This window comes from Phalacrocorax aristotelis, chromosome 9 (assembly GCF_949628215.1).
Source record: "Phalacrocorax aristotelis chromosome 9, bGulAri2.1, whole genome shotgun sequence".
Taxonomy (NCBI): Eukaryota; Metazoa; Chordata; class Aves; order Suliformes; family Phalacrocoracidae; genus Phalacrocorax; species Phalacrocorax aristotelis.
This window is the reverse complement of record NC_134284.1, coordinates 14,718,174-14,738,069: the sequence shown is the minus strand read 5'-3', so window position 1 is coordinate 14,738,069 and position 19,896 is coordinate 14,718,174. Positions and strand designations below refer to the sequence as shown.

Below are 19,896 nucleotides of genomic sequence, written 5' to 3'. Positions count from 1 at the left end.
GTTTGCTATTGTACTCCAACGGATGATCTTTTGAATAAAAGATTCAGGTATTGAACAAAGGCAATGTATACAACATAAAATGATCTGGTTATGGCTACAGTTAGACTTCACATCCACATGCAGTGTTACAATAGCCATAGTGCTACAGGAGGAAAAAAGGCTAGGGAAAAAAACTTCATACTATCCAATTCTGCCTACTGACAATACAGAATGGCTTTCTCAAATATTTTTTCAGGTATTCATTACCTGAGCCATTTGTATCCTCTTACATATGCCATCTATCTTTGAAGCTCCTATGTTGTGTGCATGCGTGCACCAAAGCCAATACAGACAAGTTAAAACACTACAGTTTTGAGGGCAAACGAGTCCTATCGCTTTTATTTAGACTAATAGAACATTCACAGTTACTGAATTAACAAAACTTGGACAACAGATTGAGTGTCTTGTAGCATCCGGCATAAGGTGGTCCAAACTCTGATAAGGGCATCAGTAGTAGCGGTGTTAAGTGTATCTGGTTTCCACAAAATCACACACACCCCCCAATAAACTTTAGCCAAAGCTAGTCATTGCGTCTTGGCTGAGGTGCTTGCTAGGAGTCAGCAGAACATAGGTAGTTTGTGGCCTATTCACTAATTCCATTTATGTATTTATAAAAGGGACTTCTGGTATATTTCCAAATAGCTTTATTCATTTATTAACAACGTGAACTGGGATATACAGATATTTTTCTCTGTAGTCCCCTGGAGAGCAAAGGGCACAAACTTGCATAAAGTAAGAGCCAACAAATGAAGTGATTGAAATACAAAAATCCAACAGGGTAAATTAAAACTGTAAGAGGAGAGGGAAAAACCCAACCAATTGCCAGATATTGAAATTACTGTTATTGAAAAGAATAGTTACACAACCTCAAGGAATAACCTAGCAATTTAGCTTCAAAAATATTCAACTAACCTCAGGCCTTCTGTAAATATATCACTACAAAAGCCTCATTTAACTACTTCTTGCTGCTTCTCTGTCCCCTTTTGTAACACTAATTAGCAACGTGAAGCAATATCCCGTCTTTTTGTCATCATGCTGTTCAACTTGCTTGATTTATTTGATGGCATAATTCAGTGTTTGGCATATGACAAATGCTCCTGCACACTCAAATTATGATGTAAAACAATACTATCAAGCAATCTCTTAAAGAGGACTACATTAATGAGACTCAAAGCCTGAACCGGTGTATGCGTTGAAGAGAAACAACAGATCCTTTTACTACATTAAAGACTATTACAAAGGGCAATTCCTCCTAATAAAGATATTTGACATTCCTCATTAAAATAACTTATTTCAAGCTATTACAGTTACAAAATTAAAAATGTTTAGGCTAAAGTTTACAATACTATGTGCCTGCCTTTAGTTGTTTGCTTCATTAAGTTTTAGCCCCCAAAGAATCTCTGCTCCTTCAATACTGTTCCTCTTTGGAGCCAGGAAGAGCCCCCAAGACTTCCTGAACCACAGCAACTCTATACTTTAAACAAATATTTGTGAGCGACTGATCGAATTAATTCTCTCAACTCAAGTGATTGCTCAACACAGAGAATAACATGAACAACCTTGGGAAGGTTCATGGAGTGAGGTGATGTCTTTTGTTAGACCAAACTGATCCAACTAGGAAAAATGAAGTTTTAGGGACATATAAGCCCTTTCTTCACCTCCCAAAGGAGAAAAATGTTAGTTTACTACACCTCTACACCTTTAAAGAGGAAAACCTCACTTCCCCAAAAGCTTGCTGACATTCATCAGCAGATGAATGGTGGTCTAGTAAAAGTTATTATCAACATACAAATCCTACTTTGATCTTTAGGACATCACAACAAAAATAACGTTATTCCCATCAGTTTCTGCGTTAGCTCAAGTAGCAAAAGTAAGTGCAGTTACAGCTAAAATTTGAGCCTGTTGACCTTGAGATGTCCCATGGTAGAACCTCAGCTTTTTTGCTTACTTGCTTGTTTTGATCAAAGCCAAGGAAGTACTACACACACAAAACTATTCTGAGTATTTGCACGGTCAGATACTCAAAATAGGTAAACAGAATTGTTTTACTATTCAATTGCCAAGTATAGGCCCCAGGATATGATGTAGAGAACTACTGAGCATTCACAGCTGCAACTTAAAACAACAGGATTTATGCCTGAAAATATAAAATATCATCCTGTACTAAAACAATTCTCAAGAGTTTCTCAAAACCAATTTAAATTAAGGATAATAAATTTGTCCCCAAGTCCATAGAAACCCTTGACTTCAAAATTTCTGATCCCTAATAACGATCTTCCAATATATCTGTGTGCGTTGGTGGTAACAGTAGAGATGGAGATATACTGTCAACAGATGAAGGCTTCACTCACTAGCGTAATGAGGAGCTTAAGCCCTTGTGACCATCAGTACATAACATTACTAAAGCATTACTCAATCTATAATGTTATATTAATAATTTACAAGCGAGAACAAACTTTGCCCCAAACAACTGATAATCTCCATGAAGAGATAGTAGCATTGCATCAATATGCAAAAAGAGTGGTCTCAACAGCACTCTGTGATGCCTTGAAACAATGACCTTGCATCATGCTCCTGAGTCAATAATGACAGCAGTAGCACAGTAGGTGTGAGACTGAACCCTAATGTTGAATCAATAATCACTATGCTGGGTCATGGCACTGCATCAATCTGAGATAGCTTTGCATTATGATGTTGCATCAACTTGCATGATACTGCAAGGTCACCCTGCATCAGTTCAGTGGTACTATGCCATGATGTTGCATGAATATACAGAGATGCTATCCTGTGATAGCAAATCAGTATAGAGCCGTACTAAGTTTTGACGTGACCATCACAGAGTCATCGTGCATGATATTAATGTTGGTGAGTGGCAACTCACATATCACAAGGCCACTTAATTGTCTCATCGCAGGACAAATTTAGGTGAGTGCGAGTCCTAATTTGGCAAAGTTTTGCTAAAATCAGCAAAGGCACCCTTTTACCCCAGACTGTTCTTCCCCATTTTCACTCCAACCTGCATGGACAGCAGGTAGTTTGTTCCACTACGCTTTTTATCTGCTCAGCCATTTGACTGAATATGATTGACCTCACTACAACCCGTGGAGAGTAACAAGATTCAAAAGGAAACCACTGTGACAGGGAAATGGCCCAATTATGCTGAGCCTAGCTTTTTCCCTGGCAAAACAGATTCAAAGCATAACACATCAAGACACAGAAGGAAGCAGGCACCCAGTGACTGCTGTCGAAGGAGGAGAACAAAAAGATGGCAATTATTTTAATCATCTTCCAAGAGGTGGCAATAATGTTTCTTGTAATTGCAAAGAGAAGCAGAAATGTCAATAGTTCCAACCAGACTTTCTTTCTGAATGGAGCTTGAATCAGCTCTTCATTTAGGCTACTGAAGCATCAACTACTTCCCATTAAACTATGCTTGGGTCAGCCTGCTTTGGTCACACTCAGCTCAGAGTGAAGTTGAGAGTGATAATTGCTGTAAATTTACATCACTTTTCTGGGTTGAATTTGTTTCGATTTGTTGATAGAAGGAAACATACATGGGAAAATACTATTTCCCTATTATTGCTACAGTGATGACTGTTGTTGAAGTAGGTTTTTCTGATCTCCATTCCATGGGTTTTTATCTTTAAACGTAACATATTTATTTATACCAATATAAAAAAAATATAACAGGGTTGTTTTTAAACAAATACAGAAACAGCCCAATAAGACTAAATGACAGATGGCACAGCAATTACTAGTTCTTTTGTCCTCAATTTCAATGGCACCTAGTGAGCAACAACTCAAGTTGGCAGTAGACCTTGTACTCCTCTGCCTTTTCCTGCATACGAGGGTGTACTAGGTTGGAATCAGAGTCTTATCTCTTAAGTACCAGTCTGAAACTGATAAGCAAGCTAATCACATATGTTTTGAGCAGAAGACTTTTTTCTTCTCAGCAGAAGAGCAAAAGTACCTGTGAGGAAGAAATGTACCTCTGTGCAATACTCCACCTCAGAGGCTGGACACGGGGGTTTCACTGAAAGGTTTGTGCACAGTAATACAAGCACCCTGGCCCCTCTCATGTCGCATGCAAGGCTCCTCCATAAAGGATTCCAGGATCAGTAAATATCCTCCCTTCTATCATTTACACAACTGCTGTGGCATTACAGGTGGACTGAACCAAAAAGCTGATATAATACAAGTCTATGTAAGGAAGTTGGTACCAACAGTGAATTTTAAACAGAGCTTTTCTCTGTCTCCCAGTACTGTGTATATAACCTGTTCTGGAGTTCCCAGCACATCACTTCATATTTCATTTTGACAGTTCAGTGTATCCCACCCTGAGTTCTTGACCTGAAAATGTAGACATGTTTCAGATGAAACAGAAGGTTAATTACAAAGGCTGAAGCCATTAATGAAGGCTATCAATTATTAATCGGTTGGTCCACTATTCTCTTTTCCCAAATTCAGAAGTATTTATAATCCAGTGGCAGGTTTTTAGGTTGATGAAATCTCTTAGCAACTGTATTACTCTGATTGCATGATTAGACCCCACAAGCAAAGAAGGAAAACATCAAATACATTTTTAGACAGGAGACTTCTATGGAAAAATTCAAGGTGATGGAAGACGGAAGATGAAACGACTTCCCACCTCTAAAACCTTCCTGACCACTGCATTGCAGTGGGCTCTGAGCTTGCATCTGAATCACTGCATGCTGCTGGTAATGAAGCACTGAACCATGGGGCACAGAAGGTTTTTATGTAGGGCTTACATTGTTTATAAAGAAAAGTTACAGCAACACCTGATAAATTTTACAGTAAATATATCAGTCAAAGCAATATACACATCCTAACACAGTAAAGGATCTGCCAGGTGTTTGCCACAGCCAGGTATTTTTGAATAATCATAGACAACTTTGAAAGATGTCAGAATATGAGCAGGGAAAATTATCTGCAGAAAAGGAAAGCAGAGCTCCTATTAACTGTCCTCACATACGTGAAATTTATTTCCCTTGCAAAATAAATCCATCATTGAAGAAAAATGTTTAATTAAGAAGTATTAATAGAAACATGCTTTTTCAACAATTTATATTAAGATTTTATTACCACGTTGAAGATGAAAGCCTACTCAGTTGTGAAATCATCACTTATACAAAGTGGTAAAATCCTCATCACTTGTTAACTGTAGAGTAAGGGAAAAAGACTTGGGAAATGAAGTACAGAATCTGTCTTGAGAGGACATTATGATCATCTTGGTCTTTTCCTACTCCAGCATTCTGCATTACTGCTATAGAAGCACAGTATCTTTCAGTTGCCATTTTTCAAAACTTCAAGATGCTTTTAATCTTATTTGCGTTATTGTTTGCAGCATTATAGTTAAATTTTAACATGCAACTTGGATAATTATAAGTTTGTAATATAGCATCAGCTACTACAATAGCCATTTTCCAATAAACTGGTAAATGATATTGACATGAATTGGCAAAATGACATCATGTTCCTCCCCCCGAGGTCATTTAAAAATACTCTAGGTCTACCTAATCAAAAGACCCTATTGTATGGACACTATTTATCTTTCTACCTCAGAAAAAATTCTGTTCCTTTTTGCATCAGAAATCTAGAGAGCAAACTTTATCTCTAATAATACTCTGCATGTTCTAATCTTCAGCTTTTCTTCTCGGGAGACAACTTCCCCTGAGGTAATTCCACTACTTGATTGTTAAGTGTAGCCTGTAGACCATTGTCCAATGCAGAGGCTTAGAGAAATATTACAGAAGATATCCAACCATCATATTAATCTTCTATCCCTTTTTATCCTGCATTCCATTTTGAATAAGTTATTGCTTGCAGATACTTTTCTGCTGACCTTTGGGACTGTTTTACACCTTAATTCCACTTCATATCAAGCTTCAGGAAGGCCTGAACCATTTTAGATATCAGCTTGCACCTCACTGGCAGATCTTTGAGAAATGCCCATTTTATCCGCATTCCAAAAGGACCATACTGTCCCCTCATCCCCATATTTTGAAGATTATACTCCCTTCATCTACACTAATTTGCGCTTTTCCTCAGTTTGGCACCCTTTAGTGATGCCAAGTGTCATGTCAGTGAGCTCCCAAGGTCTGAAGGAATCCCACAGCACTCCAAACGTGGGAGCAGAAAAGCTGACAATGTTTGCACACACAGTTCTAGAAAGATTACGCTACGTTCAGCAGCATAGACTAAAATGATATGGTATGCTTCTTCATGCTGGTCTTATCCATGCTTAGGTAATTCTGCCGGTCAAACATAAAAGGACATAAGTTACAGAGAAATCTAACAACAAAAACTACCACAGTTATTAGTTAGACATTATCATTACAAACCTTCAGACCTAATATTGATCTCAGGGAAAATTCTCAAAAGCATAGTCTGTTTCTATCAAGAATAATCAAAGCACTTTCAGAAAAGTCAGACAACAGAATTGTGTATATTTGGTACAATAAAGCACCCTTTTACCTTCAAACAGTATTCCTTCCAAACTTTGAAAATTAATTCCAGGTCCTTTGAGGGTTTCTAGATTCTTTTAAACCACTAAATGCATATAGTTATGTTCCACGGCCTCATTTAAATTTGCCTAAAATCTAAGAGTCAGTTTGCTATCCATCCTTATAACTGCACATTGCCAAGCACACCCATCTATACTTTAACAAAAAACAGCTCTGACGTGCAAAGGGAGGCAGGATCTACAGATCATAAGCAGCGCCAAAAACTTGGCCAGCATGAGATGCAGTGATGAACCTTTGAAGACTAAATTTACTGTTTTTAAGGCAGACACCTTTAGCTATCTTGACCTATTTCCTTCCTCATTTTAGAAAAAGCACTTTTAGATTCAAAGTATTCTTTAGTGTCAAATTTAGCCATGTCACATGGGACAGGCTCAGGTTTACCAATAAAAGAATTAAAGGAGTTTTACCCTCCCATTTACACAATACTGTACTGCTAAATGCTTGGTAGTGTCTTGGACCTGGCTGGCAGCCAAACTCCCACCCAGCTGCTTGCTCACACTCCTTCCTAGTTTATCCTCCCTTCTGCTGAGCAGAACAGGATTGAGAAGGCTCATGGGCCAAGACAAAGACAGAAGGATCATTTGCAAAATAGACTCAGCTTGGGGAAATTAATTTATTACCAGTTAACATATTCTTATTTATTTACTGATTTGGCTAGTGGGAAACAAAAATGCAAACATTAAAACATAAGGAAAACACCTCTCCTCCCCCTTTCCCAGGCTCAACTTCAGTCATCCACTGCAGAGTCCTCTCCTCCCCCCTTATTATCATCCCAAGTTACACTCAGTCCCCTCAGAGAGGCATCAAATGTGCAAGGGGTGGAGGGCAGGGGAGTACAGCCAGTACACAGTGGTTTCTCTCTGCTGCTCCTTCCTTCTTACACTTCTCTGCTCCAGTGTGGGCTCTTCACAGGCCAGTTCCTTTGGGACTACCCATCTGCTCCAGCACGGGGTCTTCCACAGGCTGCAGTGGATATCTGCTCTGGCATGAAGAACTCCCTCCTTCTGCTCTCACCTTGGTGTTCCCTCTGCTGTTTATCAACCATTTCCCCCAACCTCCTCTTCTTGTCAGTTTCGGCCCTTTCTTGAATATGTTTTCACAGAGATGCCACCAGCTTGGCTGATGTGCTCAGCTGTGTCCTGCGGTGGTTCTGGAGCCAGCTGAGTCTGGCACAGGGCATCCCCTGGTCTTGCCCCACAGAGGCTACCCTGCAGCTACTACCTTGCCATTTACACCCAAAACATGGTTTTATATGTACGATAAAATGTAATGAGAGGCCTGCACATCCTTCTCTCTTGCATCTCCCAGTGGCATTTAAACAACCTGCGTTCACATCTGTGGATACACCGCATTTGCAGCAGATTATTTTTGCAGAGATTTGCCTGCTTACACTAGAGTTTGTATTGCTTCCTGCATCTCTGGACCTAATTCATATACCCAAGACAGTGCAGTTGGACAGTGAAGTGGGCCACAGGCTCTTCAGTCCAGGCAATATAAGCCAAAAGTCCCAAATTATTCAGGGAGTAATTTTTTTGTTCTCATTTTAAGTTAGAGACAAGAACAACTATTCTCCCTTTCACTCTTCCATTTGGCAAAAATATACTTCCAGTGAAGACAGGCAATGCCACTAGGTATCACACTTGATAAAGACAGAAAGCAACAATCCCACCAGAGAGCACAGCCCTGCAGATTAACTCATCCTGCCCCACATTTGCCCAGTTTCAGGCAAATTTCAAAGAATTTTTCTGGTTGCACTGCAGTCCAAAAACCACATCAACATTAAAAATGAATGACTTCTTAAAAAGCCCTGAACAATGCCCAGCAGCTGAAGCTTTGAGCACTTCAAGTAGCTCAAATGCATTCTTCGGACCTGGCCTTGCCCAGGTGATACAAGTGACCTCCCAATCCCCAAACTACTTAATGTACCAGAGGTTCTGGGAAAGGAACAATGCAACTCATCCTCCCAGGAAACGGGTGGCTTTTGACACAGGAGTACAAGTGTGAAAGGCAAGAAGCATCTGTAAGAAGCTACATTATTTTTTTCCTTTGGCATCCAAAGAACGAGCAACTAAACAGTGACTATCATCAGTACTGAGCACCACCTTCACAGGTAGCTCCAAATCAGGAACTTCTTTCAGTGAGCACTGGGGAACATCAAATCATAGAATCATTATGGTTGGAAAAGACCTCTAGGATCATCAAGTCCAATGAGCCAAATTCTAGCACAACTCCATGAATGCTAATGGAAGGATTGTGTACTTATAATACTGCTGTGGAAACCAAAATTTGTCTCAACAATAACAGCCACGATATATGTAAAAGTAATTTAAAAACTAGAATTTGCCACTTTTGCTTAAGATGGTGTTTTATTCAAAGAGGAAAGCAATGAGAATCAGACACCATGTACATCTCACTGTAGTGCTGGGCCATCTTGTTTAGACTATGCTCTTCCTAGAAAGGTTGGACTAGATGATCCCTGAGGTCCCTTCCAACCTGTGATTCTGTGTGATTCTGTAGTAATATAAAAAATTCTACTGGATTGTCATCACTTTGGTCACAATGATGTGTGTCAGATTAAGACCAGGAGTTAGCTGGAGAACACTGAAAGCACTATGCAATACGTAAATGAATTGGGCAAAAGAGGTCACGTTCCTCCTTTTCTCCTATTTCAACGGTTTAAAAGGCAAAACACACTTTCTCTGTGCCTCTCTAAAGCTCTCATTTTCCAAGATATTACTTCTTTTCACAGCCAGTTTTGTAACCTATGTTTTTTATTAAGGAAATTAAATGAGCCTGCTAACAAACAGCTCTTATGAGAGAAGGGGGATAGGAGTAGGGCAAGCAGGAAATGCATTGTGCAGCTGATCAAGGGATGCTAAGACATGGCCAAAGTAGATATATATTAGTTGCACTGCTTCAAAATTGTATGCAGCAGGGTATTACCCTCTGTCCCCAAAGAGCAGCGATCATCCTTCAGTGCAGCTGCTCACATTACAAGTGATGTCTTTTCAATTATCTCAAAGGCAGATTTACCATGCCCTATTCACAAGTTCAGAAGCCCATTAATAACCATCCTGGGAATCACTGCAAGACTGCAGACTACATATCACATGATGTCCTCTTTGATACAGCTTTTATAAACTGAACCAACATGTCATCTAATGTGACAAAATGCTTATTTCCTAGACTGACAATAGGAAACCGGAGGACAGCCCCTCTCCCTTCTAACCCAGCATTATGATTTAATACCAGCTGCCACTGAAAGCTGGAAAGATACAAGCGCTCAGGGAAAAGAGTTACATACACTCAGTGTTGAAGTTATGATAAAGAAAAACCATTGGATGTGAACTTAAAGCCTGTGGTTGAGAGTGTGTCCTTTAAAGTGGTCACACTCCACTGCTGTAAAAGGATTTTGAAACAAATGTGACTGGATGACATACGCATGCATATGCACTGAGCTGGGTCTGCACAGCCAACCAAGCTCAGAACTAAATGTAAGCTACAAAGATACCCACTGCAGCTTGCAGAGACCCAACCTGGGTCTACGAAGTAGGAATGCTTATCTGGTACTGCAGCTGAGTGACTAAATCCTCCAGAACACAGCTGAACATTCAGGTGCAGAAGCACTGAAATCTGCCTGCAGCTGCAACTTGTGGACTTGTATGTTTGAGTTTGCATTAGCCCTGGGGTATCTTCATGATGTCCCACTGTGCTACTCAGCTGGCCCAGAAGAGCCTGGAAGGATTGAGAGGGAGTTGCTAACACAAAGCACAGGCAATACAATTCCTCTCTGTAAATGCGGCTGATAGATAAACATCAAAACCAGAAAGGAGCTGAAGAACAATATTGGCAGAAAACAAATGGAAGTTAAACTGACATAAATGAATACATACAGATTGGAAAATATGTTAAACTTTAAAATTGTAGGGAAAATTTGATTTTAGAACAGCTTTTCAAGAGAAATAGCAGAAGCAGAAAACCAAAAGGGATGAGGTAGATCTGATACAGCCAGAAATGAAGCAGTGATGGTGCAATTCCCTATAAGGTAGGGGACTGGACTTGATTGCCCAGAGTGTCCCTTCCCTGCCCTGTGCTCCTAAATCAAGATGCACAGCTAGCAGCTCCGAAAGCCTCATCCATTTGTGAGGCTCCAAATCTAAACAATGATTTTCTCCCCATCAGAAAGCCAGCACACGTTTGTTACACAGGATACAAATTCTGATCAGAACATAAACTGGCAAGGATTTGTAAATCAGTTTCAAGCAAAATAGTTTTCTAACATGTAAGATAGTCTGAACTATATGCTTTTTTCCTACAGACTTCAATCAAAATTGAGTTTATCCCATTTTAAAAAATTAAGGTAATTAACAATAACTATTGTAGGATGACTGTATTTAATTTGGCTCCCCACAGACTAAGATTTAAAGAAATACAAATGAGAAACCACATCCTCCCTCCCTTCTCCACAGAAACACAGAGCAGAGAAGACAAGAATACACTGCAAGGGCTTGAAAATATTACAACTGTAAAAACCACATTTCTGTGTTAAAATAAACAGAGAAGACTTGCACACGTAAGGACATATAAGTTCTTTGATGTAACAAATAGAAGAAGAGAATTATCCAGCCTCACAACTGGACAGAATCAGTACAATTAGACTTCAACACATCACAGGAAAATCTTTTTCCATGTAACAGAAGACAATTAAAATTCCTCTTGTAAAACCCTCCTGAAACTGTAAGAGGGCAGAATCAGGTCTTAGTGACGATTGAAGGCAGTAGTAAAACCATTATCTGCAGAAAGGTGCTGACAGTCCCACACTCACCAGGATGTTGGATGCTGTGGAATGTAAGCTTAGACACTCAATATGTCCAGACTTCCTTCTTGAAATGACCCTTCCTGCCCCAACTCTTCAGTACACTTGTACACCACCATGCAGAAAACACCACCCAGAAGGAATCCCTATCTCTCCCTCAACACCCCACTACGTGCACAGCTTAATTACAAGTCCCAAGTTTTTTTTGATGTGTTGCCCAGCTCATTGTATGAGCAGATCCAGTGGCTGCTACTGGAATGCCGTATTAACCTCTGTTTTGTTTTGGAGGTACATTTACTTCAATCTGCAATGCTGCAGCATGTGCTGCCCACCTGAATTATGCCAAAAGATCATTGTCCTTTGAGGACCTAGCCTCTCTACATATATTTGGGATACAATTTACCATCTAAAAAAGGATAACCTGCAGATAACAAGATTGTTAAAATTGTTTTAGCAATGCACACAAAGACAGACTAGATCCTTTCCCCTTAAACAAGTGGGAAATGCCTGCAAAGTCAGAGGATCTCACTCCTATCGCTAGTTAAAATACTACACAAGAAGCATGACACGGTTCCCTACAGAACTGGTTAATCCCACCATCTCTTTAAGGCTGAGCAGCATCATTCTAAGGGGTTTTACATAATCCAAAACCTGAAATCCTGTATGTGGTACTTGCTTCCAGATGACATTGTCTAAAAATAATAGAATAAGAGAGACACGATAAGATAGCAAAGGAAGCCTGAGTCAGTATAAGATACTTTTCTTTGTCATGCTTAATGATTTCTATTACCCAGCTTCCAGAAACCGTGCTTCTGACATCAGTAATTGACAAGAATAAAGAATAAGCTAAAACAGGGACTGTGTGCACTGAAAGTAAATTTGGACAGTCAGAGCTAGTAATACACTTGGTTATCAGGTATAGGCAAAAACATGCTCGACTGATGCTTTACACTGGCCCAAATTATAGCAGTTATATGAGGCAGTCAGTCTCTGTAGGCTGCAAATTGCTTAAACAAAGAACCACGAATTTAAATGTAGCAGAAAAAAATATATGGCAAGATTTTTAAGAGAGCTTTCACACTACATAAGCTTTACTTCAACTGGGTTTCAGACTGTGTGTTTGCAGTCTCCCCCATCCCACTTCTTTTACATAAGGAGATGGAAGAGGAAAACGCTTGTATCATGTATTTAACATAAAAGCCTTTCAAATCAGCAGGAAGCCTTCAGTTCAATCATGCTTTACGTACTGAAAGGTTAACTAATAGGAGAGGCTTATTAGCACAAATAATACCACTTCAGCCTGCAGTGCCAACAACACACAAGCTAAGTAAGTTCAGGCCCCATCAACCTTAAACGGAGAGAAAAACCAGAAAGACAACAACAAACACACCACACACCACCTGCTGCTGTAAAATTGGTCGGCAGATGTTGTGGGCATCAGCAGATGTTGTGGGCATCAGCAGCTTTCCAAGGACACAAGCCTCCCCCCAGCTCTTGGTATGGAACCACTCTCACAGGATGGAGAAGGAAGCATTGTGAAGCCTTCTGATTTAAGAAAAGATGAACGTTCAGAGTGAGCCAGCTCCAATTCTGAAGCAATAGCTCTAGTTACACCATTTAATCTCCAATGCTTCCATTTTCTCCTTCTGTAAGAATGTTCATGTGTACCTTTCAAAGAGATATTGTGATGTACTGTGATTGTGTTGATGTTTTAAAATGAAATGCATGTATATATTTTAGGCATCAAAACAACTGTTAAGGCAATGCTTCTGAATAAGAACTGTGCCCCATTCTTGGAACCTCATGGTCACAGAAACTCACAAGAACTTGGATGTTACATTTCTAGCCAAACTCCAGTTCAGTGCAATTTCTCCTCAAAATTCTCTCTGCTGTGTCCCGGTAGAATGGAAAAAGCAGGATGTTCTTTCATTTCCCGTGTAAAACTGTGCAGGACTAGTTCTTTATATTCTCTGGAACAGCTTATTTTCATCCCAGAACCAGGTGCATATCAGTGATCAAGTTATCTTTTCCCTGCACTGAGTTTTGAAATCCTTTAAAATTAAAGTCATAGCGCAAACAACCTCTAACCTTGTTTGGATTATATCAAGTTTTTATTTTGCTAGTAAGATTCAATAATATGTTCCTGTTTAAGATATTCTTCATAGAGGCCTAGTAGAGAAACAATTAATTTCGCTGTAGCTGATGTTGTACTAAACAGTTGTTAACCTTTGATGAGAAGGTTACATCAGATACCAAGCCAGGGGTAAATTAAACTGACAATTGCCCTTGTTTAATTGCTTTTGAGTAGTACTCAGTATGTTTGAATGTGGAGTGAGTTATTATCATATCCTTCTGCTATCCATTAAAACGAAAATCAAGCATTTTATTTTATTTTTTTGATGCAGCCATAGAGAAGGTGATAAAGGCTTTAATTACAAACAGATTTAATTTAGAATCTATTAGTGCAATTTATCCAAGTATACAGAAGTAACATGGGTTGGTCTGAACAAGCCTATAATTTTGATGGTTTTTGTAAAAGAGAAACTTATATATGGCTCGTTGTTTCTAGAGTCTAAAAACATAAAAGATTTTAGCTTCTTTCATAATGGACATTAAAAACCTCCCACTTATCTCCTTCAGGTCTTGGGTATTTCAAGAAAAGACCTTCACTGAAGATTGCCTGGGTTTCTTTCTTTGACCAAGCTGGAAAAAAAAAAACCCCACACTGCTTCACTCCTCTGTATTTAGTACTTAGAAGAAAAACATTAAGAAGCCAAATCTCGATTTTCTCAGCATCAAAAGAAGTCCCAGTATTTCCTGGTTTACTCACTGACTGACGAGATGGTGTGACAAGATGTGAAAATCCCAATTATTAGTTCTGAAATACTAAGAGGAAGTACTGCAAGCACTGCAAAACAATAAAGGCAATTCAGTTCAAGTTCTACTGAAATTATGATACATAATAAAGTCCTAGTTGACATATTCTACATAAATATTATAGTCACAGGAAAGAGTGAATTAAATATTAAGCCAAACACATTATTTGTCTAGACAGTGTACAAGAACAAGAAATAATGTAACATTTATTGCCATACAGGGTCTTTGGATAGATATAGTGAGATACGCTGAGATTTGATCATTTAACACCTAATAGCAATTCATAGAACTACAACAAATCCTAAGACAAACCTTCACAAATTAAACAAGTTTCAAGCTTCAGAATGTGTTTTAAACAGAGGCTATACATTTAGGGATGAATCCTTCACATAAGGAAGCCCGTTAAGATTTTTGCTCTTCATTACAAGACTATATTTTATTTCTGCACTTATACTGAATTACTAGAGTCTGACTTTGCAAGATGTAAAACACTAAAATGGGCAAGTGTGTATTCTGAAAAGGATGTTAATTCTGTCCACTATACCAAACCATGATCTTATTTGTAGAAGTCTGCTTCCTTGATGAAGCAGCAAAGCGCTCTCTTTTAATGGAAAATCAGCAAAGGTAGTGTGTTTAGTTACCCGTGTCTTTCAGCCAGGTTTCACAAAATTACCCATGTAACTTCCCATTGATTCTTCCTCCATCTCCTTCAAGTCCTAATTTTCAGCTGGACAACAGAGAGCGAACTCAGCTGTTCTGCAGAGCCAAAGTTCCAAGATTATTTTCAGATTTGTGACTCTAATCAGGCTAACTCGTGGTTCAACTGGCAATTTTACCATTCATGCTAACACTGCCCTACCAGCTCTTTCTTCCATATCTCTAATCAGCTTCACAACCTTCAATAACAACAGCGAAAGCACTAGGATCTAAGCAAAAACTGTCACTGAGTGAGGAGTTAATGAATCCCTGTATCAAAGCACTGCGCTTCCATGCTGCCCGAATGGAGCTAGGGATCTAAAATCCATCATCTTTAGCCACAGGACATCAGCATGCTATTTCCTGCACCGTTGCATTCAGCTACGTACATTCATTCATACACCTGGTACAGCCACTGGCAACAAAGCAAGGACTGAAGCTCAGAAGGTCATTGAGATAACTTGATGAGGCATACTGTCAAACGGTGCCAGCCATAAACCGGCATGCTGGGGTGAGAGAAGCTCCTTACCCTCCAAAGATTTAGTTTCAACTCATGATCTCCTACCACGGGGACTCTTTCCTGAACGCTAGTAGATAAAAATAGATGGACCATTGCTATGCATAATGTAAACTAGTTCAAATATATTAAAAAATAATTTAACTACCTTTTCAAAATAAAAACGGAAGCAACAATAACACGTTTTAAAGCTGTTTGGAAAACTGAAGGTCCATTTTCCTTCCTCAAATTAGTTTTCCTTTACTAATTCTTCAGCGCTCTAGGGAACAATAAATGCAGCATGCACAAACACATGGGACTTCATAGACCCAAAGAATTTAGAAAAGGACAGGAAAAGACTGAGGGCATTTTGGGACAGGATGCTTGAGTGTTTAAATAGAACACTTCCATTAAAAAAAAAAATCAGGATCTTTGGCAATTTTACACCAGCTGACAAAACAGCCACTGACGTGTATATCTCAAATTTGAGGTTTATTCAGATACAGCCTTTCACAGGCAAAATAATGATGCTGAAGTCTCATACATTTGCCATGGTTTTTTATCCTATAAACCTGATGTAACTGGCAAGAAGTTACCTTATGCTCCATTTTTTTGTGTGGATGATCTGCATATAGTAGCCTCTTTGTACATTAAGTATTTACAAAGTACTCTTGTCCGGAACAGAGGCCCTCTTCCAGTTAAAAACTATGTGTAACAGGTTGACCCTGGCCAGTAACTAAGCACCCCCCCAGGCTGCTCATTCATTCACTCTGCCCCCCCAAGTGGGATAGGGGAGGAAATCAGAATGGCAACAATGACAACACTGCAGATTGAGATAAAGACAGTTCAATAAGTGAAGTGAAGCCTCACTGCTTCCCATGGGCAGGCAGGTGTTGAGCCACTTCCCGGTAAGGGGGGGACCTCAGCATATGTGGTGGTTACTTGGAAAGACACAGGCCACAACCACCAGCATTCCCTCTTCCTTTCCCTGCATTTTGACTCATAAGCACGTTTTATGGTATGGAATGTCCCTTTGGTCAATTTAGGTTAGCTGTCCCAGGTGTGTTCCTTTCCAAATTCTTGTGCACCCCCAGCCCACCCACTGACTTCTGAATTTATTGTAGTTTATCTTTTACCTTACAACTTACCTTTAGGGTAATTTTAGCATCCCCAAATACCTTCAATAATAAATCATGCACACTAAGCATGTTCTGATAGACATGAAAAAGAGCCAATTTTAATATATACGAAGTACCAACAAATTCATCCCTATAGCATGCACCAGAGCAAACGGCTTTGCATCTCTCAGTGGAATGCCTGTTATGCCTTTGGATAGGCTTTTTGTGAAGGAAATATCTTTGTTATCAATCAGAACGTTCTGCACCAAATTCTGTAGCCTTCAGTTGCAGCCTGGTGCTAAGTGATGGATCTCCATTAGCTTGGGATTACTTAAGCAAAACTCCCAATATCACTAGCATTTTTGCCCAAGCCTAGAGTTTACTTTTTACAAGCAATTCAGAAACTGGACCAGTCTTACAACTGTATTCTGAAGAGCCAGAGGCGAGATGACAGTTTACCATACACATAAAAATGAAAGACTGCAGAATAACAGCAGCACACATGGAGGGGGATTTCTCTCTCCACAGTCATCACAAGAATGATATCCATCATCACCTACAGCTGTCTTCCTCTCCCCATCTGATCTCTATGAAGATTTTTGTCTGTCGTAAATAGGTGTGGTAGTGTAAGGTGAATGAACATACAGAAACATTCAACCACAACTCATACATGTAGTCTTTTAAGCATCCATTGTGGAAGGCAATTTTCTGGTATAGGTTTAGACTTGACACTTTGGATGAATTGTCAAGGGGAAAAAAAAATCTCCTTAGGAGGGATCTGATGCTATAACAACACTCTCTTCCCATGTGCTACAGTCTGTTCACACAAACACCGCATGCTTCATATACAAGATTGATCTGGATGGTATGCCATCCATTTTTGCAGGGCTGCCAGCTTATACTTCATTGTAAATCATGAGAGAACACAGTTTCAGAAGCTGTAATTTTTCGTCATATAAAACAGACGCCTTAGTCAATAAATTTCCACAATGTCTGAAAGACTCATAATTAAAAAATGAATCCCAAAAGAACCACTGTAAATTAAACAAGCAAATATGAATATTGTTAATAAGGTAACTTTTTTTACTTGGAATTTTACATATAGAAAGAGATTATAAAGAAAACTCCAGACTTAAATGATATTCAAAAAGCAGGCAAATAATTAAAAAGTCTCCTTAGCAGAGTATGACCTGTTTTCACAATCTTTAAAATAGCATCAGTTCTTTATAAACCATAGCCTATACTATGACTTTTGGATTAAACTGTAGTTTAGTGATGTCGATTAAAAAACAATGATCACCAGCTGGCTTTTGTCACCTGTTATCACCAAGAGGACAACCAGGGAAGAGGTCAAAATCCATTAAATAGCATCCAAAATAAAGTATGTGACTAGAATACCCAGAAAGGCCCCACAGAAAGAGGTCCCCCCAATATTCATCCACAAAAATCCCTGCCACTTTTATTATTTTTACTAAATATAATTGCTCCTGAAAAGGTCAAGTTGCTAAATATGCCTAAAATAAATTATATTAACCTTGGTCTTCCCTGTTTTAATACCTACTTCTCTTTCTCCTACAATTTGCTTTATGGTTTAAGTATTTGCCTTTTTAAAACTTTATTTTACTGTCAGTTTAATCTGCTTTCATAGCTCTGATCTATCAATTTATTTTTCCCATATTTCCATTATAATTTGATCCATGCTGCCTTGTTTCTCTTGACACTTGAAAACGGCCTCATGGAAGGACAAGGTTTTGAAGAAAGGAAGACAGAGAGAATCTTTGAACATGACAGCACAAAGCACGTGGTAGTTTTCAGTCAGTTACAAAAGATCTTGGTCTCATGGAAAGCTTGCATGCATTTCGCTAAGAGGTCCTCCATGGTCCTGCATTTAAATATCATTTCAAGATGCACCCTTCATTTCAGATTTCAACTTTTTCCAGAATAACCCTGATGTAAGCTCACTTCTGTGACTTTGAACCATAAACCAGAGGTAACAAAGTCTTACAGACATTCAAGAAGCCAATAACACTTTAAAAAGTTCCCCTTAAACTTTTCTATTGCGTATAACAGCATGAGTCTCAGACTACATTTTTTATTTGAACGTTTAGGTAGAGTCAGTGGTATATATGATGAACAGTAATACCATACCCAGAAGAGCACAGCAGCATGCCTCTGCTCCTCATGAATGACTCGCAAATCCTCCTAATCCATCCTGACTACAAAAGAACAAAATAAATTAAAGCTGAATGGGTTCTATATTTGCTGCTAGTGAACTTCTTCAGGGATAAAATTGGCCAAACTACATAGGATGTAGTCAACAGAACTTTTAGCATTAATATCAGCCACAATTAATACCATGGACTGAGATACCTGAAATGATCTGAAACTGAATAAACTGAAAATCATGCCACTCAGTAGTTTGAACAAAATATACTGGGAGGAGAAGAAAAACCTTCATTCATTTCCTTTCCAATACTGACTGGAAAAAGAAAGTTGTGAACTTTGTTTTTTTTTAAAAAAGGAACACCTCAGGTTCAATTTGTTTTATTTGTTTCAATCTATACAAAAAATTGGTTATAAAGTTAAAAAAAGATCGCTCATTAAAAAGTTCATTTGGACTCATTTTTAAGGGTAGAGTTGATAATATTCAAGACCAAGGTAAGAAAAAACTACATGCCTTCATCGTTAATGCTGAAAAGACCTATTGTGCAAGTTCTTATCTTAATGGAGGATTAAAATTTCCTTTTTGCTACTTGTGTCCATTTCCTCTCTTCCTTCCACTGAGTACCAACATCCCATTAGGCAGCCACAAGTCACAAGATCCCATCTTAGACGTCTTTTCCTAAGACTGAACAAACTCATATCTCTGCACCTCCCCTCACATGCCAGGCATACTGTTCTCCAGTTAATTGATAGCATTTTACAGATGTTATATTATAATGACTGAAGAATAGATATTCTCTTGCTCAGTCACATCCAACCATTTTTGCTGAATGGGAGTTATGGAATTTATTCTAGCGTTCTTTTTGTTTTGTTTTTAAGAAAGCAAGAAAAAGTGGTTTTCTTAAAAAAAAAAAAAAAAAAGCCAAGATTTGATCTCACTTTCAATTCCAGCACAAAACACAAACTAAATCATTTGATATGTCACAAAAAGAGAGAAACCAGAACTGGTGGCAGTCTAATGGCTCATGGCCATATTCTAGCCCATTCAAATGAACCTGAATTTTACAATAAAATTCAAAATAAAACCACTTAAAATGCTGGCAATGACTACTAGCCCTGACTCTTGTTTCAGAACCACCCTGCAAT

General features: G+C 38.8%; 1 protein-coding gene across 3 annotated transcripts in view; it reads right to left on the bottom strand.

Annotated features, from left to right (window-relative positions):
* Positions 1–19,896, bottom strand: part of NRXN3 (neurexin 3) — a 1,044,813-nt gene that overhangs the window by 237,884 nt on the left and 787,033 nt on the right. The gene's annotated exons all lie outside the window — the stretch shown is intronic.